We start from the raw sequence: 25,445 nt of genomic DNA on the forward strand, positions 1-25,445 counted from the left end.
TGTGGGTTTTTCACTGAACATGGGTTTATTTCTCAGTTTCTTTGGCTCTTCTTCTGTCTGCCCTTTTTCACTCTCTCTTTCTCTTCCGTCATTCTTTTCCCTCACTCTGTTATTCTTTCTCATTTCCTGAAGGTGAGCACGGGTCCCTGGCCATAATTGTCACTGGTATGATTGACAGCGCTACTCGCCGCCACGAGGGAGGGAGATTATGCAGCTGGCGTGTGTGTGTGTGTGTGTGTGTACATGTCTGTGTGTCTGTCTTTCTATATGTCTGTCTTTCTGTGCAACAAGATCTCACAGTTTGGCCAATTTGACTTCAGATTCCGACGTTTGACAATGTTTGTCCAAACGTCAAATTACGAAGTTGCTTCAAATGTCAAATGTTGACGTGTTTTGGACAGTCTGAGTTGCTCCGCTGCTATCGGCAGGGCCTTGCGGCTGGTTAAGTTAGGCATTAATTCCGAATTGTTAAGGTTTGGGATAGCCCATCAGCCACCACCACCGTTCACAACGCCCAAGCAGACTTGATGGTAATAGTGCTCACTGTTGCCCCTAGTGCCCGGTTTTGAAGGCATCTCCCGACGTCCTGGGTACCTGGAGTGATGTCTAATTTCGAAGTGGATCTTGAGTGACCTGGCTGGTGTGTGTGTGTGTGTGAGCTTGTGTGTGAACTTGTCTGAGCGCGGCCACTGTACTGCAAACAAACACCAGCCAAGGTCCAATGATTGATCCATTTAATAATGCTGATTCTGATGAAAGGAGGGACGTCATAGTGGTGCTTTTTAAAAGCTAAAAGGGTACTCTGTGGCAATGTGTTCCCGTAAAGTGGAGGGAGAACATTGACTGTGTTGTCTTAGTGTTTGGCCCACTGAGTTGCGAGCGCACACACACACACACACACACACACACACACACACGCCCTGCGGAGTGTCATTTTCTAATTGCACTGAACGAGGGATGAAAGAACACACACAACCTAGGAAAGTTCCTTTAATCCCCAACCGAAAGAGAGACTGGGCAACAACGGGGGGCTCATCTACACTCCCCTGTAAATTGAATGTGAGTCTGTTGCGGTGGTGGAGGCCTATCGGTGTATGGGTTGGAGGTTTTGGGATGTTCTTTGTGGCGATTTTACCTCTCAAGTTTAAAACACTCTCAAATTACAACTCTTTAGCTTTTGAAAGAGTTTAGAAATATCCGTGTTACTTTCTTCATCCCCGGGTTGATCTCGCAATGGTCAACTTTAGGAGGAAGTCATTTTATTTGGTCAACAGATACGCCCTTGAGGATGTGGTGGTAATGTTGATGGTCAAGGCAGAATGGCCCACAGCTGAAAGTCTATTCTGTACAGTGGAATACAAGGCTGCTACTGTAGTCCTCTGGAGACATAATGCCTTGTTATACCAGTCAGGTGGTGTTATGTTGTTGTCTGATAGGATGGCCCAGATTCTTGTTTCCTCATGTCTCCCTATGGAAATGTACTCTTGTGCAATCTCTCTCTCTCTCAAGCTCTCTCTCTCTCTCTCTCTCTCACGCGCTCTCTCACGCGCTCTCTCTCCAATATGCTGTTTGGTTTGGTAGCTCATCCACTGAGGAGGGATTTTCAAAGGCGAAAGCAGCCATGAGTCTTTGTGATCCATCCTCTGTTGTTGGGTTCAAGCCAGTGATTCTCCTACTCTCCAAGCCGCTCAAAGACAACAGCGCTGGTTTCGACTATGACAACAGAGAACAGCAGGCATATGTATTCTACAGCTTGTTAAGAGGAGTCTACAGTTTGCTGTATGGAGGGTTATTGTCAAGCAGTAGCTCAGTTCGCTAACTACCTTTCTCTACTGAGAGAAACTGGACAAATTTTCTTTCAGAAGACAGAACAGTTGTTCTCCCCTCAGAGCTGTTTGAAACCAGCTCGACATTGACGTAGTTCTCGTCTTAATAAGGTCTGGATTTACACAGGGTCCTTAAGCAAATATATGTGAAATTGGTATTTGATGTTTGACCGGGGGAGTTTGTTTTTCCCTTCCACTTCTATGAAGTTCACCACCTAAGGGACATGTTTTTAGAGACAGGAGAAGTCTACGCTATTGAATTTGAACTTCAGGCTCTCAAATCCTAAGGCTTCTTATTTCACACTCATTACTTCTTCATTTCATCTCTCGCTCTCTACCTCTCTTTCTCTCTCTCAGCCTCAGCAAATGGAAGGTTTTTAATGTCAGGCTTGTTGGAATGTTTGTCACAAGTTGTTTGTTTGGCCCCCAGTCAGAACTGGGAGAGCATCCAGGTTGGATTTGGGTCACTTTTCTGGAGCTTTTTGACAGTGTCAGGTCCACTGAGTGTGAAGTTCATTAACAGAGTGCCTTGTGAGGACCTGTCTCCTCCCTGTCTCCTCCCTGTCTCCTCCCTGTCTCCTCCCTGTCTCCTCCCTGTCTCCTCCCTGTCTCCACAAACCACTGACGTGATGGCGAGAGCACAAGCTCAACAATGATTTAAAGGGATGAGCTGGATGACCTGTGGGTTTTGACCACGGTGAATACAGTGGGGACACTCTCTCACTTTGGATTTATCCCTTTAAAGGGATGGGTTGGTTGATTTAGTGTCCTAGCCAGGGCGAACACAGCAAAAACTCCTTAGTTCTGGACTGAATGGATTTGCTTTGTTCTTGCTGTGGTGAACATGAGAAAGCCATATACTTCTGTTTGACGAGAAATGCAGTCTATAGCTTTGAGTGAAATGAAAACAACTTTCCATTCAAACAGTCGAGTTCGACCTGACCAGGTTCTATAGAAGCCATATTTCACCCATTCTTTAAAAGCATAGCATTGAATCGAAACCTTGATGAATTCTGTTTTCCTAAAGGAGTAGAAAGGAGTAGAGGGCTTGTAAAGAAAGTCAAACTGATTCGATGATTAACGGAGTCACATGATACCGGAAGTACTTGTGGACCAAATGGAGGTCGAAAGTCGTCACAAAATACATTCTGGTTGACATTCTCGTTTTTTGTGACGACTAACTTGAGCTCGGTGAGGTTTTTATTCGATCCATACTTTCTAGCACACAGTTAGTTTGACGATGTGACTTTGAGTGTGTTTGATTGCCAGTGCATCTGTCCCCAATCTTTTCTCACCTAAAGCCATGCTCTTGGACACCTCAGCCACACCTCCCTCTTGTCCTCATCTCCACACAACAACAGCCTTTTTGACAGGCTGATTTGTGTTGTACCTTAACAACACTGCTCCTTCTGTCGCCATTGACAACCCCTGTGACACACACACACACACACACACACACACACACACACACACACACTGAAGCACTTATGGCATTTTGATGTATGGTGATTTCTTCCCCCATCCCAGACCACTTAATCGGTTGTTAGTGCCAGGCTGGAAAGAGGAAGTCGTATGACCTTTGACCCATAACACGTTGTAGCATTGTACTTAATCACTTCCTGTCTGTATGTTACCATAGGGCCAGGCTGCTGTGTATGATGGTGATAGTTCAACCACCGTCATTACTCTTCAGGGGCTTCCAGGAACCGTGCTTTGGTCTAAACGGCCGTTTAGATTAGATGAAGTTCGATATCAAACTTCTCCTGCCTAGGCTCATAGGTTCAGTTGACTGTTCTAGTTTATGTATGCTGTCCATAGCAGTGTTTGGTTGGATCTTCTCTTTTTAAGATGTTTCTAAAGAGGCGATTTGTAATGCACTTCCTGTGTTCATAGTTTGTAGAACTTTGGTCATAGATATTGTTGTTTCAAAAGCGAGGGCCATTTTCAACCTGGTTAAGGTCAGCTTCCTGTAAAGACCTGATGTAGGCTAGTCAAGTCGAGATGGGGACTCAAATAGCAACGTAAACAGGATGTAAACAGCAACAAAGACGTTGCAACCCAGGCCCTTTCAATAATGTATCCCTGGTTGTGTACACAGGGGAGAAGTTATCACCGTTTCCGAGAGGAAGCCTGGTGTTCACCCTGTCAAAACACACACACACACACTAACAATTCACAGCAGTGTGTTTTGCATAATTTTAAAACTGAAAGCGCTAATATGCTAATAACGTGCTATTCTCTGTCTCCAACAACCAAAACAAATGTTTCAAAGGTTTGAATTCACATTCCAACTTACCAAATAGACAACAGGAAGCTACCTCAAATCCTGCCAGACCATTCGGTTAGTCCATTAGCTGTCAGGACACTAGTCCTGTACAAAAAGCACTGTTTGCTAATGTAACTCTCAATGCAACACTGTTAACTCTGTGCAGACAAAGCACTTAACATGCTTTACAGTCAAGGTCTAGGTTTAATCGGTGTCCGGGAAACTGGCCTCGTGTCTTTACACCTTACCTGCAACTGCATTACAGGAAGTCTCTGACATGTTTAACATGGCTGTCTCTCTCTCTCTCTCTCTTTCTCTCTCTATTCTCTCTCTATTCTCTCTCTATTCTCTCTCTCTCTCTCTCTCTCTCTCTCTCTCTCTCTCTCTCTCTATTTTCTCTCTCTCTCTATTCTCTCCCTCTCCTCTCTATTCTCTCTTTTCTCTCTCTACTCTCTCTCTCTTTCTATTCTCTCTCTCTCTCTATCTCTATTCTCTCTAAAAGAAGAGGGGATGGCAGGGGGTGACCCAGTTTAGCGTTTTTAGATTTGATGGTGATGGGAAATGATAGTGTGTGTTCAGAGATGAAGCTAAAGAGTGAGGCTACATTATCACAGGCCAATGCCTCCATCCATGTCTTGACTGCCTGTCTTATTCATACAATCCTATTGGATAACACCCACCAGTCTATTCCACCATTAATAACACCACTATCATCTCACCAGTTCACTGTCCCAGCACCATTTACGATCATCTCACCAGTTCACTGACCCAGCACCATTCACTATCATCTCACCAGTTCACTGTCCCAGCACCATTCACTATCATCTCACCAGTTCACTGTCCCTGCACTATTCACCGTCATCTGTCACATTGACCAAGCTTATCTCCAGATGCCCATGCTTTACTATCCACCCTCTGACTGGAAGCTGGTTCATCTGAGCAGGGTACAGAAGGCTGAAGATGAACTGATCTGCTGAAATACAGCTCCAGGCATAGAAGCCGACGTTGTTGCCGGTGATGTCTGGTGAGGACCTGCCTTACAACACACCTACAAGCCCTCAGTCCAACCTCTCTCAGCCTATTGCAGACAGTCTGAGCACTGATGGAGGGATTGTGTGTTCCTAGTGGAACTCGGGCAGTTGTTGTTGCCATCCTGTACCTGTCCCGCAGGTGTGATGTTCGAATGTACCGATCCTGTGCAGGTGTTGTTACACGTGGTCTGTCACTGCGAGGACGATCGGCTGTCCACCCTGTCTCCCTGTAGCGGTAGATTAGGCGTCTCACAGTACGGACATTGCAATGTATTGCCTTGGCCACATCTGCAGTCCTCATGCCTCCTTGCAGCATGCCTAAGGCACGTTCACGCAGATGAGCAGGGGCACTAGTTATCTTTCTTCTGGTGTTTTTCAGTCAGTAGAAAGGCCTCATTAGTGTCCTAAGATTTCAGAACTGTGACCTTAATTGCCTACTGTCTGTAAGCTGTTAGTGTCTTAACGTCCTTTCCACAGGTGCATGTTCATTAATTGTTTATGGTTCATTGAACATGGGAAACGGTGTTTAAACCCTTTACAATGAAGATCTGTGGAGATATTTTGATTTTAACCAATTATCTTTGAAAGACAGGGTCCTGAAAAAGGGATGTTTCTTTTTTGCTGAGTTTATATATATATATATATATATATATATATATATATATATATATATATATATATATATATAGTATACCACTACCATTCAAAAGTTTGGGGCCTCTTAGAAATATTTTTTTAATAGAATGTGGGTTTGATTACAGGCTCAAAATGGCAAGAAACAAAGAACTTTCTTCTGAAACTCGTCAGTCTATTCTTGTTCAAATCAAATTTTATTTGTCACATACACATTAGCAGATGTTAGCAGATGTTAATGCGAGTGTAGCGAAATGCTTGTGCTTCTAGTTCCGACAATGCAGTAATAACCAACAAGTAATCTAACAATTTCACAACAACTACCTTCTACACACAAGTGTAAAGGGATGAAGAATATGTACATAAAAATATATGAATGAGTGATGGTACAGAACGACATAGGCAAGATGCAGTAGATGGTATCGAGTACAGTATATACATATGAGATGAGTAATGTAGGGTATGTAAACATATAAAAGTGGAATTGTTTAAAGTGGCTAGTGATACATGTATTACATAAAGATGACAAGATGAAGTAGATGGTATAGAGTACAGTATATACATATGAGATGAGTAATGTAGGGTATGTAAACATTATATTAAGTGGCATTATTTAAAGTGGCTAGTGATACATTTTTACATCAATTTTTCCATTATTAAAGTGGCTGGAGTTGAGTCAGTATGTTGGCAGCAGCCACTCAATGTTAGTGGTGGCTGTTTAACAGTCTGATGGCCTTGAGATAGAAGTCTCTCTGTCCCAGCTTTGATGCACCTGTACTGATCTCGCCTTCTGGACGATAGCGGGGTGAACAGGCAGTGGCTCGGGTGGTTTCTGTCCTTGATGATCTTTATGGCCTTCCTGTGACATCGGGTGGTGTGAGTGTCCTGGAGGGCAGGTAGTTTTCCCCCGGTGATGCGTTGTGCACACCGGATGCTCTCGATTGTGCATCTGTAAAAGTTTTTAGAGTGCCTTTGGTGACAAGCCGAATTTCTTCAGCCTCCTGAGGTGAAGAGGCGCTGCTGCGCCTTCTTCACCACTCTGTCTGTGTGGGTGGACCAATTCACTTTGTCCGTGATGTGTACGCTGAGGAACTTAAAACTTACTACTCTCTCCACTACTGTCCCGTCGATGTGGATAGTTGACGTTGAGTGTGAGGTTATTTTCCTGACACCACACTCCGAGGGCCCTCACCTCCTCCCTGTAGGCCATCCCGTCGTTGTTGGTAATCAAGCCTACCACTGTAGTGTCGTCTGCAAACTTGATGATTGAGTTGGAGGCGTGCATGGCCACGCAGTTGTGGGTGAACAGGTAGTACAAGAGAGGGCTCAGAACACACCCTTGTGGGTGTTGAGGATCAGCGGGGTGGAGATGTTGTTACCTACTCTCACTACCTGTCAGGAAGTCCCGTACCCAGTTGCACAGGGCGAGTTCGAGACCCAGGGTCTCGAGCTTGATGATGAGTTTGGAGGGTACTATGATGTTAAATGCTGAGCTGTAGTCGATGAACAGCATTCTCACATAGGTATTCTTCTTGTCCAGATGGGTTAGGGCAGTGTGATTGCGTCGTCTGTAAACCTATTGGGGCGGTAAGCAAATTGGAGTGGGTCTAGGTTGTCAGGTAGGGTGGAGGTGATATGGTCCTTGACTAGTCTCTCAAAGCACTTCATGATGACGGAAGTGAGTGCTATGGGGCGGTAGTCGTTTAGCTCAGTTACCTTAGCTTTCTTGGGAACAGGAACAATGGTGGCTCTCTTGAAGCATGTGGGAACAGCAGACTGGGATAATGATTGATTGAATATGTCTGTAAACACACCAGTCAGCTGGTCTGCGCATGCTCTCAGGACGCGGCTGGGGATGCCGTCTGGGCCTGCAGCCTTGCGAGGGTTAACAAGTTTAAATGTTTTACTCACGTCGGCTGCAGTGAAGGAGAGTCCACAGGTTTTGATAGCGGGCCGTGTCAGTGGCACTGTATTGTCCTCAAAGCGAGCAAAGAAGTTGTTTAGTCTGTCTGGGAGCAAGACATCCTGGTCCGCGACGGGCTGGTTTTCTTTTTGTAATCAGTGATTGACTGTAGACCCTGCCACATACCTCTTGTGTCTGAGCCATTGAATTGCGACTCTACTTTGTCTCTATACTGACGCTAAGCTTGTTTGATTGCCTTGGGGAGGGAATAGCTACACTGTTTTGTATTCGGTCATGTTTCCGGTCACCTTGCCCTGGTTAAAAGCAGTGGTTCGCTCTTTCAATTTCGTGCAAATGCTGCCATCAATCCACAGTTTCTGGTTTGGGAATGTTTTAATAGTTGCTGTGGGTACGACATCGCCGATGCACTTGCTAATAAACTCACTCACCGAATCAGCGTATTCGTTAATGTTGTTGTTTGACGCAATGCGGAGCATATCCCAGTCCACGTGATTGAAGCAATCTTGAAGTATGGAATCAGATTGGTCAGACCAGCGTTGAACAGACCTGAGCGTGGGAGCTTCCTGTTTTAGTCTCTATCTATAGGCTGGGAGCAACAAAATTGAGTCCAAAATGAGGGCGGGGGAGGGCCTTATATGTGTCGCGGAAGTTAGAATAACAATGATCCAGGGTTTTACCAGCCCTGGTAGCACAATCGATATGCTGATACAATTTAGGGAGTCTTGTTTTCAGATTAGCCTTGTTAAAATCCCCAGCTACATACCTCAAGATATGTGGTTTCCCGTTTACATAGAGTCAAATAATCGTTTAGGGCCATCGATGTGTCTGCTTGGGGGGGAATATATGCGGCTGTGATTATAATCGAAGAGAATTCTCTTGGTAGATAATGTGGTCACATTTGATTGTGAGGAATTCTATGTCAGGTGAACAGAAGGAGTTCCTGTGTGTTGTTATGATCACACTACGTCTTGTTAATCATAAGGCATACCCCCCTCCCGCCCCTCTTCTTACCAGAAAGATGCTTGTTTCTGTCGGTGCGATGCGTGAAGAAACCAGCTGGCTGTACCGACTCCGATAGCGTGTCTCGAGTGAGCCATGTTTCCGTGAAGCAAAGAGGACAAGTGTTCTGAGAAATGAAACGGGATGCTAGCCTTCAATGCAGAGTTCAGTGTTTGTGTTATTTTACCCATCTTTTCTTTTTATTGGCCAGGCTGAGATATGACTTTTTCTTCGCAGCTCTGCCTAGAAGGCCAGCATCCTGGAATCGCCTCACCTCTTCACTGTTGATGTTGAGACTGGTGTTTTGCTGGTACAGTTTAATGAAGCTGCCAGTTGAGGACTTGTGATGCGTCTGTTTCTCAAACTAGACACTCTAATGTACTTGTGCTCTTGCTCAGTTGTGCCTCCCACTCGTTTTTCCTATTCTGGTTAGAGCCAGTTTGCGATGTTCAGTGAAGGGAGTAGTACACAGCATTTTATGGGATCTTCAGTTTCTTGGCCATTTCTCGCATGGAATAGCCTTCATTTCTCAGAACAAGAATAGACTGATGAGTTTCAGAAGAAAGCTGGCCATTTTTGGGCCATTTTGAGCCTTCTTGCGACTAGCAATCCCGTATCCGGGAGCGTAATCATAGCCTCAAGCGCATTACCATAATGCAACTTTTCCTAGTCATGAAAATTGCAAATGAAATGAAATAAATATATTCAAACAGAAGCTTAGCCTTTTGTTAACAACACTGTCATCTCAGATTTTCAAAATATGCGTTACAGCCAACGCTAGACAAGCATTTGTGTAAGTTTATCATGGCATAATGCTATGCTAGGTTCTGCTGGCAGCAGGCAACATTTTCACGAAAATAAGAAAAGCAACCAAATTAAATGATTTACCTTTGAAGAACTTCAGATGCTTTCACTCAGGAGACTCCCAGTTAGATAGCAAATGTTCCTTTTTTCCAAAAATAATATTTTTGTAGGCGAAAAAGCTACCGTTTGTTCATCCTGCTTGGCTGAGAAATTGACCGAAAAATATTTAAACTATAACGCCAATTCTTTTTCAAAATTTGCTCCATAATATCGACAGAAACACGGCAAACGTTGTTTAGGATCCATCCTCAAGGTGTTTTTAACATATGTATTCGATACTATATCCGTCGAGGCAATTGGTTTCTCATAAGAAGCGATTGGAAAAATGGCTACCTCAGTATTTTACGCAAGATTTTCTCCGGGAGACACCATGTGACCGCTATATATGGTCCCTTACAGCCATTCTCCAATGGAAATGCCTAAAGACATCACAATGCAGTAAGCACCTTGGGGAATGTGTGGAAAACGTAAGCTCATTTGTAGCTCATTCACAGCCATATAAGGAGTCATTGGCATAAGGCGGTTTTAAAAAATTCGGCACTCCCTGATTGGATTTTTATCTGGGTTTCGGCTGTAACATCAGTTCTGTGGCACTCACAGACAACATCTTTGCCGTTTTGGAAACGTCAGTGTTTTCTTTCCAAAGCTGTCAATTATATGCATAGTCGAGCATCTTTTCGTGACAAAATATATTGTTTAAAACGGGAACGTTTTTAATCCAAAAATTAAAATAGCGCCCCCTATATCCAAGAGGTTAATCGAACACACAAATGCTGATGCTCCAGATACTCAACGAGTCTAAAAGAAGGCCAGTTGTATTGCTTCTTTAATCAGAACAACTGTTTTCAGCTGTGCTAACATAATTGCAAAATGGTTTTCTAATGATCAATTAGCCTTTTAAAATGATAAACTTGGATTAGTTAACACAACATGCCATTGGAACACCGGAGTGATCGATGCTGATATTGGGCCTCTATACGCCTATGTAGATAACTCTGCCGTTTACAGCTACAATAGTCATTTACAACATTAACAATGTCTACACTGTATTTCTGATCAATTTCATTTATTCTTCTTTCAATTATTTTAAATGGACACAAAATTAGCTTTTGTTTCAAAAACAAGGTCATTTCTAAGTGAACGGTGAACTTTTGAACGGTAGTGTATATATTCTGACAACCCTTGGAAATACTAAGTGGGAGTCCCTCTGCTCTCTTTCTGTCTCTCCATCCCTCTGTCCCCCCTCCCTCTCTTTTTCCTCTCTCTCTCCCTCCTATCTCTCCCCTGCTCTCTCATTCCCCCTCTCCTTCTCTTCCCTTTCCCCCTCTCCTTCCCTCCCTCCCTCTCTCTCTGTCAAATGATATGACACACCAGCAGTGTTGAACCCAGATTGGGGCTTCTGTCCTCTACAGTCATGAGCAAAAAGAGACAACACACAAACAAACATTTAGTTAGGAATAATGGAAGGAAAGGGAATGATTACAATTGTACAATACCAGATTAAATATCTTTATTTAGTCCTTTCTGGTTAATTTAATGTATTTGTCACCTAATGGATAGTGTGTGTAGTGTTTATAACAGAGGGGATGCACTGTAGGACAGTGGTGGAAGGGTGGCAATTGGGAAGGCGTTTATCTGTCGTTTGCACATGGGGAGGACTATTTTCACTATGAAGCTGCCTGTGACTTCCTGTGTGTGGAATTGTCCAATAAAGTATGTTTAATGCTGCAGGAATGGGTTTGGAAGTCAGAGACACACACACACACACATTTAAATATACACATGCACGCGCATATACACACACACACACACACACACTGCATTAAATTTGTTTTGAAATGCACATATGGTCTCCACATTTCTCCCATCATTACCCAAAATGCACTTCTGTGCTGTTTCACTGTATAATCTAGAAGAATCCCTCAAGGCTAGGAGGCCCATGGATAGAATATGAAAATAATGACCTAGACCAGAGATCCACCAAGGCACCAAATATGTTCATGCCAGATAAAATGAATCGCTTTCAGGCTGACACTCTCTCTCACACACACACACACACACACACACACACACACACACACACACACACACACACACACACACACACACACACACACACACACACACACACACACACACACACACACACACACGGGCTGAAATACTGCTTTAATTACCGTTCATAAATAATCTGGGCTTTTCAAAAGTTGTCTATAAAGAGCATTCTGGATAATCCGGAACGTTCCAGTAGTGCCCAGAAACTCAACACGCATATTGAGTAAGGTAATAGGTCTCGTATAGAGTGAAGAAATAAGAAAATGGAGAATTTTATATAGTGAACTAAAAAGTATATAGCTAGCAAGTTTACTAGTTTGCGACAGTAGTTTCCTTGGTTACCAAACAAACAGACTTGTTAGTTTAGCTTACCAAACCATCAGTCCAAGCTTGCTATTATGAAAATCGAATTCAACAATGCCAATCATGTTTTCAATTCGACTTGAATTTAAAAAATAATTATAGTCATTGAATTCTAACATGCAAATATACTGTGCGCTATAGAGAAATAATGCACGCTCTGGAATGCCCTTCAAGCCAATTAGAAACAAGTATTCAACAATGCCATGGTATAAATCTCGATAGACATGGGACAAAAGGGGGTTACAATGTAGGGGGACCCACCCGGGCCAAGTCCTTGTCTATTTGATGAGTGGGTTATAATGAGGACACCATGAAATGAGGATGTCTCCATGCCTGCCATTGGTCTCTTTCTTCTTCTCCACTTTGGAAGAGATTGTGGCTCTCCATCATTCCAGCACTCTGTAGAGAAGACGACGGGAGACCGGCAATCTCCGCTGCGCTGCTGTCCCTATACATCCCCGCACCCAGGAAGGAAAGGGGGGTGGTCATGTATAATATCCTGCCTTTATCCACTTTAATCTGTTTCTGACTGAAGCCCATAAAGAACAAAGTCGTTTATTAGAGACGGGGTTCTGTCATGGAGCCTCAGTCCCTGATCCACCCCAAAGCTGTTGAAGGTATCAGGGAGAGAAAGTGTTGACATAGAGCCTCCATCCAGCCCAACAGTGCCTGTTATCAGAGCTGTAGGCTTCATGACATCCAGCCCAACAGTGCCTGATATCAGAGCTGTAGGCTTCATGACATCCAGCCCAACAGTGCCTGATATCAGAGCTGTAGGCTTCATGACATCCAGCCCAACAGTGCCTGATATCAGAGCTGTAGGCTTCATGACATCCAGCCCAACAGTGCCTGATATCAGAGCTGTAGGCTTCATGACATCCAGCCCAACAGTGCCTGATATCAGAGCTGTAGGCTTCATGACATCCAGCCCAACAGTGCCTGATATCAGAGCTGTAGGCTTCATGACATGCAGCCCAACAGTGCCTGATATCAGAGCTGTAGGCTTCATGACATCCAGCCCAACAGTGCCTGATATCAGAGCTGTAGGCTTCATGACATGCAGCCCAACAGTGCCTGATATCAGAGCTGTAGGCTTCATGACATGCAGCCCAACAGTGCCTGATATCAGAGCTGTAGGCTTCATGACATCCAGCCCAACAGTGCCTGATATCAGAGCTGCAGGCTTCATGACATCCAGCCCAACAGTGCCTGATATCAGAGCTGTAGGCTTCATGACATGCAGCTCAACCACCACAACCACCTTCCTCTTAGCTCCGCTGTTCCCTCCATTCTGTTCCACAGCCTCCCTTGATCTCGCACCTGGTTGTTGTATCATCTCGACCACATTGACAAAGTGCATAATGGTATTTCTACTGTTGCTTTGTTTGGCAGATTGCCCCTCTCTACTCCTGATCTCCACATGGACACAGAGGAAGTGCAGAGGTAAAAGGCATCGGACCCATGTTCTGCATTTGACGCGTTTGATCTAGACTTCTGCATATGCTTTAACCATAGAAATATCATCAGTAGAATGGTAAAAGCTCCGTCAGACCACGCATACTGATGAATGGTGATGGCAGTCTAGTAATTCTATTATATGGCTTCGACCGGGACTGATGCTGCTAACTTTGTGGGAAACAAAGGTTGACATGAAGACAAGCTACTGTTTTAAAAGGTTTCAAACAAACAATGACTAACTAGGTCTGTTGTTGTTAATGTTTGGTCAGTCATGTGTACGGATGGTGTAGCAGCTTTGACATGCAACTCCCATTGGCTTAAAGGGCAACTCCGCCACTTTTCAACCTCATCTTCATTATCTCCAGCACCATACCAGTGTTTACACGTGAAAGCGCTGCGTTTCTATGATCTGTGGTTAAAAAGAAGAAAACTCCTAAAAATGCTTCTCTGTGACATCACAAGGTGCAGTTTAAAAGAAAGAAAAACAGCAACGTTCCTAGCCAGTGGGCATCACTGCGAATCTCATTGAAAATCACTGTTTTTATTTTTGGGGGGGGAAGCCACCAGGTAGAACTTTTTAACTTTTATATTTTTTCCTACAAAAATGCACCGTTTTCACATGAAGACGCGGGTATTGTGCTGGAGATAATGAAAATGAACTTGAAAATTGGTGAAAATACCCTTTAACTCCAAGGTCATATTGACACAGTGCAGAGTTAGTTATGAGCCACACACACACACACACACGCATACTCGGGGAGAGGAAAGCAAATTGCTGCAGTGCAGTTCTGATGAGTTAAGTTCAACTCAGCGTTCTGTCTCTCTAAGTCAGTTTAACTATCTAAAATGTGTCTGACGTTTTGGCATGCATAAGGCCTTAGCATTTGGATGACAGTGGTTTGAAAAGGTCTTAGCTGGCAGAGTATAGACGGAGAGGGCATCCTCGTGGCGGAGGAGAGAATGAGAGGGCAAATGTTTCTATGATTACATGAGTCATAAAGTTGAATTAATGCCCCCTGGAATTTTGGCTTGTTTGTTTTGTTTGTGTGTGCATAATGTGTACTTGATCGTTAGCCAATATTATAAACTGGGTGGTTCGAACCCTCAATGCTGATTTGCTGACAGGCGTGGTATATCCAACTGTATACCACGGGTATGATTTATACTGCTCTAATTACGTTGGTAACCAGTTTATAATAGCAATAAGGCACCTGGGGGGTTTGTTGTATATGGCCAATATACCACGACTAAGGGCTGTATCCAGGCACTCCACGTTGCGTCGTACTTAAGAACAGCCCTTAGCCGTGGTATTGCTTAAATATTGCTTAAATATACACTGAGTGAACAAAACATTAAGAACACTCTTTCCATGTGAACCCATGTGAAATCTATGATCCATTATTGATGTCACTTGTTAAATCCACTTCAATCAGTGTAGATGAATGGGAGGAGACAGGTTAAAGAAGGATTTTTAAGCCTTGAGACAAATGAGATATGTATTGTGTATGTGTGCTGTTCAGAGGATGAATGGGCAAGACAAGATTCAAGTGCCTTTGAACGGGGTATGGTAGTAGGCGTTTTTCACACTCAACAGTTTCCTGTGTGTATCAAGAATGGTCCACCACCCAAAGGACATCAGCCAACTTGACACAGCTGTGGGAAGCATTGGAGTCAACATGGGCCAGCATCCATGTGGAACACTTTGGACACCTTGTAGAGTCCATAACCCGACGAATTGAGTCTGTTCTGAGAGCAAAATGGGATGCAACTCAATATTAGGTGTTCCTAATGTTTTGTACGCTCAGTGTCGGGACAGCTGTACAAACAAGTGTTTTTGAAGTGTTTGAACTTGTGGTTTGTCTGCACCTGGGTGCCTTTTTGCAGCACTGTGTGATATAGTCCCTTATGTATGGTGTCACCATAGACATCAGTCATATTTTGTCCAAAAACAATACAATGAAATAATACATTCCTTTTTTCTTTGCTTTCTGTTTCTCTTAACTTTTTTCTCTGTCGCTCTCTCTCTCTCTCTCTCTCTCTCTCTCTCTGTCTCTCTCTGTCTCTCTTTGTCTCTCTCTCGCTCTCTGTCTCTCTCTCTGACTCTCTCTCTCTCTCTCTCTCTTTGTCTCTCTCTCTCTCTGTCTCTCTCTCTGACTCTCTCTCTCTCTCTCTGATGCTGTCTCCCTCTCTCTGTCTCTCTCTCTCTCTGTCACTCTCTGTCTGTCTCTGTGTCTCTCTCTCTATGTATCTATCTGTAATTGTGTAATCAGTGACGCTGCTCATTCCAATCGGGTCAAATCTTAGTGGGAAGCCTTCCTCCGAATCGAATGATTACTCAGAATCTATTCCCGGTGACTTTCCAGACCTTGAGAGGAAAGCCATGTGGAATGCCAAACGGTTTCTCCTGTCGATACCAATGACCTGCACCACAGCCTTCAACAGTGTGTGTGTGCCTAAAATCCTCTCTCTCTCCAAGGGGTGTACGAGGAAACTACGTGCTCCTGCTCTTTAAAAGCCTAGCTTTGATTTCAGAGTCAAAGGTGACCTTTTGAGACCACGCTCTCCAGAATGACTTTGCTCCTCTTGGTGAGGCTTAAGTTGACAAACAAAAGGTGCAATGGGTCCGCACTCTAAAAGATGTCTCATAAAGCTGTCTTCCTTTTTAGATTGCTTGAATTCTTTTCACTGCATCGGGAATAGCGTACACAGATGTTTCGGCTTTGCAGCCTTCTTCAGTGTGAGGCTTAAAATTGACCATGAAGTATATTAAATGTGCTTTAGATAGGCGTGCGTGACCTTTGCAAATGTACAGTTCTTTTTTTTGTTTATTATACAACGAGTGGGGCAAATCCTGAATGCCGATTGGTTTAAACCGCATTCCAGCTGATATCTTTGACATTAAAATAACTTTTCACTCTGTTCCATGTTGTTAATACAGGCTCCAGACGGCCTCTATGGGTAATGATAGTGGACTCGACACTCTTGCTTCTCCGAGACGTCTCTGTTTAGCATAGTGTCTGCATGAAGACACAAGAGCTATTGAGTATACAAAGCAAGCCACACACACACACACACACACTGCAAACCTATACAAATGGAAAGTGCTTGATTAGTCACTTGCGAAGTTATAATTATTCATTTCAAAATGACTAGTCTAGACACCAAGCCCTCCTTCAAGTGAGGCCATTGAAAGCAGTTGTTATTATTAAGCTTTTGAAGACTGGGTTGAAAAATGGTTTTGATTGTGTCCTCAGATATTGGTCAGTTTCACATGGACCCTGTCATAACCATAGCACCACATTTGTATTAGAAGTATCATCTTGTCACAATTCTATTATTATCCTACACAGCCTAGACAGGGCTTCATTTTAACAGTTTAGCAAACGCTCTCATCCAGAGCGACTTACAGTTGTGAGCGCATACATTTTCATACTGGTCCCCCATGGGAATCGAACCCACAACCCTGGCGTTGCAAGTGCCATGCTCTACCAACTGAGTCTCACAGGGGACTAGACTGTAGAGCTAGATGGAAGAAATGGCTGCAGTTTTATGTGCACCTTACCAATTGTACCAGTATGTGTTTTTTGTCCCATTATTTGTAACTTATCATCTACATAATGTTTCTACCACCATATCTTACGGCAACAAAGAGCTTCTGGATGTCAGGACATTGATCTCTCACCTCGGATTAGACAGATTCTTTCTGAAACAAGCAGGACGCACAGCATATACTGCTAACACGCGACAAAGCCAACATCCCTGTTATTTGCAAGAGAAAGCAACGCAGGTACAGAGGACACAGAGCGGGATGCCTCGTAAGGATCCGCAGAAGGCGAGTAGGAAAGCTGCCGTTACCGTCAATATTACTCGCCAACGTACAATCATTGGACAATAAATTAGACATGGTACGATCACGAATATCCTACTAACGGGACATCAAAAACTGTAACTTTCAGCTAGCACCGGCAAAATAGAACAGCACCCTCTCAGTAAGACGAGAGGGGGCGGTCTGTGCATATTTGTAAACAACAGCTGGTGCACGAAATCTAAGGAAGTCTCTAGATTTTGCTCGTCTGAAGTAGATAATTTTATGATAAACTGTAGACCACACTATTTGCCAAGAGAGTTTCCATCTATACTTTTCGTGGCTGTTTGTTTACCACTACAGACGGATGCTGGCACTAAGAACGCACTCAGTCTATAAAAAAGTGGTCAGATGAAGCAGATGCTAAACTACAGGACTGTTTGCTATCACAGACTGGAACATGTTCCAGGATTCTTCTGATGGCATTGAGAAATACACCAGATCAGTCTCTGGCTTTATCAATAAGTGCTTCGAGGACGTTGTCCCCTCTGTGACTGTACGTACATACCCCAACAAGAAGCCATGGATTACAGGCAACATTCCACTGAGCTAAAGGGTAGTGCTGCCACTTTCAAGGTGCGGGATTCTAACATGGAAGCTTATAATAAATCCTGCTATGCCCTCTGACGAACCATCAAACAGGCAAAGCGCCAATACAGGGCTAAGATTTAATCGTACTACACCGGCTCCAACGCTCGTCTTATGTGGCAGGGCCTGCAAACTATTACAGACCACAAAGGGAAGCACAGCCGCAAGCTGCCCAGTGACACGAGCCTACCAGACAAGCTAAATCCCTTCTATGCTCGCTTCAAGGCATGCAGCACTGAGGCATGCATGAGAACATCAGCTGTTCCAAACGGATTACCAGGACGTGAGCTCCGGGCATGTGCTGACCAACTGGCAGGTGTCTTCACTGACATTTTAAACATGTCCCTGACTGAGTCTGTAATACCAACATGTTTCAAGCAGGCCACCATAGTCCCTGTGCCCAAGAACACAAAGGCAACCTGCCTAAATGACTACAGACCCGTAGCACTCACGTCCGTAGCCATGAAGTGCTTTGAAAGGCACATCAACACCATTATCCCAGAAACCCTAGACCCATTCCAATTTGCATACCACCCAAACAGATCCACAGATGATGCAATCTCTATTGCAATCCACACTGCCCTTTCCCACCTGGACAAAAGGAAAACCTATGTGAGAATGCTATTCATTGACTTCAGCTCAGCGTTCAACACCATAGTACCCTCAAAGCTCATCACTAAGCTAAGGATCCTGGGGCTAAATACCTCCCTCTGCAACTGGATCCTGGACTTCCTGACGGGCCACCCCCAGGTGGTGAGGGTAGGTAGCAAGACATCTGCCACGCTGATCCTCAACATTGGAGCCCCTCTGTGGTGCGTGCTCAGTCCCCTCCTGTACTCCCTGTTCACCCACGTGCGTGGCCAGGCACGACTCCAACACCATCACCAGGCCCTAAAAATTGTCAGACTCCAGCCACCCTAGTCATAGACTGTTCCCTCTGCTACATCATGGCAAGCAGTACTGGAGCGCCAAGTCTAGGTCCAAAAGGCTTCTCAAAAGCTTTTACCCCCAAATCGCAATTTGTGTTGTGTGTATCCCCAATCCATCTTTTAAGCAGCTGCTACTCTCTGTTTATCATGTATGCATAGTCACTTTAAGTATACACTCATGTACATACTACCTCAATTAGCCCGACTAACCGGTGCCTGTATATAGCCTCACTACTGTATATAGCCTCACTACTGTATATTGCCTCACTACTGTATATAGCCTCGCTACTGTTATTTTACTGTTGTTTTATTATTTCTTTACTTAACTATTGTTCACCTAATACCTATTTGTTACTTAAAAATTGCACTGTTGGTTAGGGCCTGTAAGTAAGCATTTCACAACGCCTCTTGTATTCGGCACACGTGACAAATCCACTTTGTTTTGATTTGAAATGGGTGCATCATTATACGTGTGCCGACATGGGTGCATTAACGCCTGTGGCTGCACACAGCCCTGACGATCTAAGAGTCCAGCGTTCCCTACCTGCAGTCAGTGGAACCCAGTGGAGGGCATTAACGCCTGTGGCTGCACAACAGCCCTGACGATCTAAGAGTCCAGCGTTCCCTACCTGCAGTCAGTGGAACCCAGTGGAGGGCATTAACGCCTGTGGCTGCACAACAGCCCTGACGATCTAAGAGTCCAGCGTTCCCTACCTGCAGTCAGTGGAACCCAGTGGAGTGCTGGTCCAGTACCAGGCATCGCAAATCCATCAAGCCCGTAACTATAGTAATTACATGCACACTGCCCTGTGTCTATTAAGGATAGGGACTCAGACCATGGCCTGTATCTGATCTAGGATCAGGTCCTCCCAGTCCGGGACGGTATTAATTATGATGACAGGGGTGGCGAAACTAAAAGGCAAAACTGATCCTAGACCATCACTTGTGCTCTGAGATGCTTGATAAGTCCGGGCTCAGAGACTGTGGATTCTCTCTTGTTTTCCCATATGGACCTAAAGGAAAGCCCCAGTCCTTCTGGGGCGTTGTTCTGTTAGGTTGGAATCAGAGCACCCTCGTGATCACGTTCACAATCCACAGTGGTTTCCAGGTAACAGAGAAGTAATGTGGTCACACTGAACCGCTACATAGCACAAGGAATGAGACAATAGACAGCATATACCGTATACTATGTGACCATGGTTACCATGCTACATAAAAAACATCACTACGGCTTTACCACTTCCATAGTTACTGTAATCTTATGCCTTCTATGACGTAGACGTTATTCAGTAATTGTGGGAACATGTTAATTATTGAATCATCTTGGTCTCTCACCCTCTCTCTCTCTCTCTCTTTCCCCCTCTTTCTATGTGTGTCTCTCTCTCTTGGCCTCTGTGTGTGTTTGCTCTCTTCCCAACTTCCACGGTTGGCAAAATGAGATGCTGGCTTCATGTTTACTCAAGCATGCCATTTTAAAGGGTCATAGGTGGGCGACAACCATTTCCCTCTCTGCCTCCATCTCCGACAGCATTGGCACAGAACTGTGCATCTAATTGGCTCCACCGTGTATTGAGAACAGCATGTACCAGTAAAACAAACTTGGACTGTTTTTGTTTGTAAAGTAAAAGTCTACCTGGTTTATTATGGACAGAATGGCTAGACAATTAAAATGTGATTCGAGCAGCAAACAGCCGCGGTGCCACCGCCCTCCTACAGCCCTATCTGAGCAGCAAACGCTTGTCACAACCAGTTGCCGTCAGAATCAGGTTGCTGGGATTTTTCCAAGAGCAATTACGCCTCAAAACCCATCTGTTTTACGCCGGAGGAAAGAGCTGTTTTGTCAGCGCTTTTACACTTCATAAAAAAATAATAATTACGCTTCGATGTCTGTCTGCGCTCGTTGCATCCACCTCTCTCTCTGTCTCTCTCTGTCTCTCTCTCTCTCTCTGAGACATTTCAGTGCTTGCGAAAGGGGACGTTCGTTCTCCTCCTGTGTTGTTTTTAATTGAGGGGAAAGCTGCATTCATTGTGGAGGCCGTACGACGTTTTCTCTCTCCTGTTTTCTGTTTCTCCGTGTTCTATAGTGCTTCTGAAGTGGCAGGTTTAAGTACGTTATCTGGGAATGAATGACTAAGGAGACTATTGAGCCCCGTCACTTGATTAATGGATGGTGTTCATCCACTGTATCGTGAGGAAGGTCAGTGACTGTTCCTGTGTCCTGTCCTGACATCTCTCGCTCTCATTCAATTGTCATCGATCCACACTTGGCTTTTGAATAACCTGACATGGATGTAATCTAAAATAGAGTTGTCGTCCCCACCACACACAGACACACGCACACACACGCATACAGTCCCCAACAAACACACTCTCACTAACACACACACACTCTCACAGTGCTGCAAAAAAACAGAATTCAATCTATGCACTGTGAAAATAATCAAACAAGGCCTGTGTTGAGAACAGTCTACAGGAACCTGGTTGTTTGGGGAATAGTGATTTTATTTCCCTAGAAAACCAAATTGGTAAATGAGAGTGGGTTGACAATGCTAGTCAGGTGAAGGTGTGTGTGTGTGTGTGCACGCGGTTATCTTTTTTGTCGTGTTTGTACATGCGTGTGTAGCTGAGTCACTGACTGTGGGGTTGGGTTGCTATAAAGAGACACAACTATCTGCAATATTAAAGCTGATCTACCCCCCCCTCCCCCCAAAATACATATAAACACATCACTACTCTGTCTTTGCCATCTTTGGAATTCAACAAGATGTCATTCCACATTACCGTAACGACAATATATCTGTTTCTATTCCAATCTCACCCTAACAAGAGAAACAGTTCTTAGTGACAGAGATGAATTAACGTGGACTCTGGCTTTAATTGTATGCCCCGCCCCTCTAAGGCAACATCACACGGTGTCATTCCCTCATTCTACGGTGTTTTACATAAACCATGGAGATGTAGATAGCCCTCGACCTGAAGGGCTCAGAGGAAAATGCTCAAGTATCGCCCAGAAACCACTTTCTCCATGTTAATGATGGATTACAGAGTGTGGACAAATGAGCTAGTCAGACTTGGGACTGCCCTAATTCTCTGGAGAGATATTACACACATAATTCACTGTACTGCAGCGTAGCGTAGCATGCTGGGTATTTTAAAGCATGAATTTTACATTAAAGACGACTAAAAATAGTGGGAGTTTGTTTCTGGTTTGTTCTACTTCTCTGCAGATATCACACACATACTTTACTGTACTGTTCCATAACATATCGGAACATTTTAATCATGACTTTTACATTCAGTCCTATTAGTTGTTTTTCTTGTTAAAGTCTATCTACACTTTAAATGGGGATTTTGTTCATCTTAACTTTTACAGTTCGACATGCTACTATTGCGGTAGTTTGTCTGTCTAGTTTCATCAACGGGCATGAAAAGATCACAATTCTGTTAGGAGGTTTTAGTAAGGCAACTGGAAGCCATCCAACTGCAGATCAGTCTGTCTGTACAGTGCCAGCCCGGCCGGAGGGTCCCAATGCGATCCTGGTGACCTGTTTGAACAAAGCCTACAGTGTTGTCACATTGATTGAGGCAGCTCCCCTGAGCACTAAACCCAATTATTGCAGAGTCACGTAAAAAAAGAGCTCATTCATTCCCAATGAGTGTCTTTGCAACCCTCTTCAGTCCACTGCAGAGGATTCTACAGGGAGGCTGGTTTCTCCATCAACACGACCCTTATGGTAACATCTGTCCTGAATGACCATGTATCTATAATTAGCCAGCATCCAGCTTTATATAGGTCAAAGATCCAACTAGTCAGACAGATATCCTACTAGGCATAGACTTATGGGCCTTATAGCGTCTTCACTAGCTGTATAGTAGCCCTTTCCTGTATACGGTAGCAAATCTTTTCCATGTCTGCATGACCACTCCCTCTTGCGATGCGGGACACAGTTCTTAACATGTTCTGAAGGGACTCAACCAACAAACTCCACTTCAGTTGACAAGGAGGAGTAATAGTGGGAGCAAAAAGGAAACTAGCTTTTCTTTAGGGTCCTGCAGTGTATTTCTATCTTATTTTTAGCGTCCCGCGGCTAAAGCTTTAGGCCTCTTAAGGGGTAAGCTAAAGTGCTTCGCTGTACTTCTGTTGCTGTCGGGTTTCTTGGTCTCTCTCTGTGGGAGTGTGGGGACTTTGACGTTTCCGTGGAACTTTCCCCTCCCCTGTACTCTCAAGACGCCATTTCAGGGGACCTCTGTGGAGGCAAGACAATTGCCTGTCCTTTCAGTCCTGCGCTCTCACTCACTCTCTCTCCTCTCTCTGTGTTTCTATATGTGACTTTCACTCTCTCTAATCTCTCTCTCTCTGTTTCTGTATGTGACTCTCTCTCTCCTCTCTCTCTCTCCTCTCTCTCTCTGTTTCTGTATGTGACTCTCTCTCCTCTCTCTCTCTGTTTCTGTATGTGACTCTCTCCTCTCTCTCTCTGTTTCTGTGTGACTCTCTCCTCTCTCTCTCTGTTTCTGTGTGACTCTCTCCTCTCTCTCTCTGTTTCTGTATGTGACTCTCTCTCTCCTCTCTCTGTTTCTGTATGTGACTCTCTCCTCTCTCTGTTTCTGTATGTGACTCTCTCCTCTCTCTGTTTCTGTATGTGACTCTCTCTCTGTTTCTGTATGTGACTCTCTCTCTCCTCTCTCTGTTTCTGTATGTGACTCTCTCTCTCCTCTCTCTGTTTCTGTATGTGACTCTCTCTCCCCTCTCTGTTTCTGTATGTGACTCTCTCTCTCTCCTCTCTCTGTTTCTGTATGTGACTCTCTCTCCTCTCTCTGTTTCTGTATGTGACTCTCTCTCTCTCTCTCTCTGTTTCTGTATGTGACTCTCTCTCTACTCTCTCTGTTTCTGTATGTGACTCTCTCTCCTCTCTCTCTGTTTCTGTATGTGACTCTCTCTCCTCTCTCTCTCTGTTTCTGTATGTGACTCTCTCTCCTCTCTCTCTCTGTTTCTGTATGTGACTCTCTCTCTCCTCTCTCTCTGTTTCTGTATGTGTCTCTCTCCTCTCTCTCTCTGTTTCTGTATGTGACTCTCTCCTCTCTCTGTGTTTCTGTATGTGACTCTCTCCTCTCTCTCTGTTTCTGTATGTGACTCTCTCTCTCCTCTCTCTCTGTTTCTGTATGTGACTCTCTCTCTCTCCTCTCTCTGTTTCTGTATGTGACTCTCTCTCTCTCCTCTCTCTCTGTTTCTGTATGTGACTCTCTCTCTCTCTCTCTGTTTCTGTATGTGTCTCTCTCCTCTCTCTCTCTCTGTTTCTGTATGTGTCTCTCTCCTCTCTCTCTCTGTTTCTGTATGTGACTCTCTCTTTCTCCTCTCTCTGTTTCTGTATGTGACTCTCTCTCTCTCCTCTCTGTTTCTGTATGTGACTCTCTCTCTAATCTATCTGTGTTTCTATATGTGACTTTCACTCTCTCTCCTCTCTCTGTTTCTGTATGTGACTCTCTCTCCTCTCTCTGTTTCTGTATGTGACTCTCTCTCCTCTCTCTCTCTGTTTCTGTATGTGACTCTCTCTCTCTCCTCTCTCTGTGTTTCTATATGTGACTTTCACTCTCTCTAATTTCTCTCTCTTTCTGTATGTGACTCTCTCTCCTCTCTCTCTGTTTCTGTATGTGACTCTCTTTCCTCTCTCTCTGTTTCTGTATGTGACTCTCTCCTCTCTGTGTTTCTGTATGTGACTCTCTCCTCTCTCTCTGTTTCTGTATGTGACTCTCTCCTCTCTCTCTGTTTCTGTATGTGACTCTCTCCTCTCTGTGTTTCTGTATGTGACTCTCTCCTCTCTCTCTGTTTCTGTATGTGACTCTCTCCTCTCTCTCTGTTTCTGTATGTGACTCTCTCTCTCTCCTCTCTCTCTGTTTCTGTATGTGACTCTCTCTCTCCTCTCTCTCTGTTTCTGTATGTGTCTCTCTCCTCTCTCCACTCTCTCTCTGTTTCTGTATGTGTCTCTCTCCTCTCTCCACTCTCTCTCTGTTTCTGTATGTGACTCTCTCTCTCCTCTCTCTCTGTTTCTGTATGTGACTCTCTCTCTCCTCTCTCTCTCTGTTTCTGTATGTGACTCTCTCTCTCCTCTCTATCCTCTCTGTTTCTGTATGTGACTCTCTCTCTCCTCTCTCTCTTGTGGTTGACTAGAAGGCAGAAACAGGGCACTCTTTCTCACATTGCTCATGTTTCTATTTTCTCTCTACCTGACTGTCATTTCCTTTGGCTGTCTTGAACTTCCTGCCCTTGGCTTTTTGTGCTCAATCTTCTAGACACTTTTGCAGCTAACCCGGCCCAAGGCACTGCATGCCAGGGCTGATGGGAAGGCCTAGCCAAGATTGGGAGAAACCATGCATGCGTCTTACTGTCCTCTCCATCGATTGGTTTGTTTATGCCTCACTCCAACCCCTGATAGGCCCACTCAATCAAGACTAAAACCTTGATGCCTTGGCAGGACAGTTTCTAAACTGTAGTTTGTTCCAGTCCAGTTTCCACGCTTTCATGCTTCAATGACTCAGAGACTACAGTGACCTTCAATACAAATTTAATCTTCTTCTCCCATGTAAGGACCCTCGGATATGGTTGTAGCATCTGTTACAAGCAGCTTTATTGGGTTATAGGGGACTGT

At 44.3% G+C, this 25,445-nt stretch overlaps 1 protein-coding gene across 16 annotated transcripts in view; it reads left to right on the plus strand.

Annotated features, from left to right (window-relative positions):
• The window catches only part of LOC135507014 (type II inositol 3,4-bisphosphate 4-phosphatase-like), a 333,119-nt gene that overhangs the window by 219,604 nt on the left and 88,070 nt on the right, over positions 1-25,445 (plus strand). The window lies entirely within an intron of this gene.

This window comes from Oncorhynchus masou, chromosome 20 (assembly GCF_036934945.1).
Source record: "Oncorhynchus masou masou isolate Uvic2021 chromosome 20, UVic_Omas_1.1, whole genome shotgun sequence".
Classification (NCBI taxonomy): Eukaryota; Metazoa; Chordata; class Actinopteri; order Salmoniformes; family Salmonidae; genus Oncorhynchus; species Oncorhynchus masou.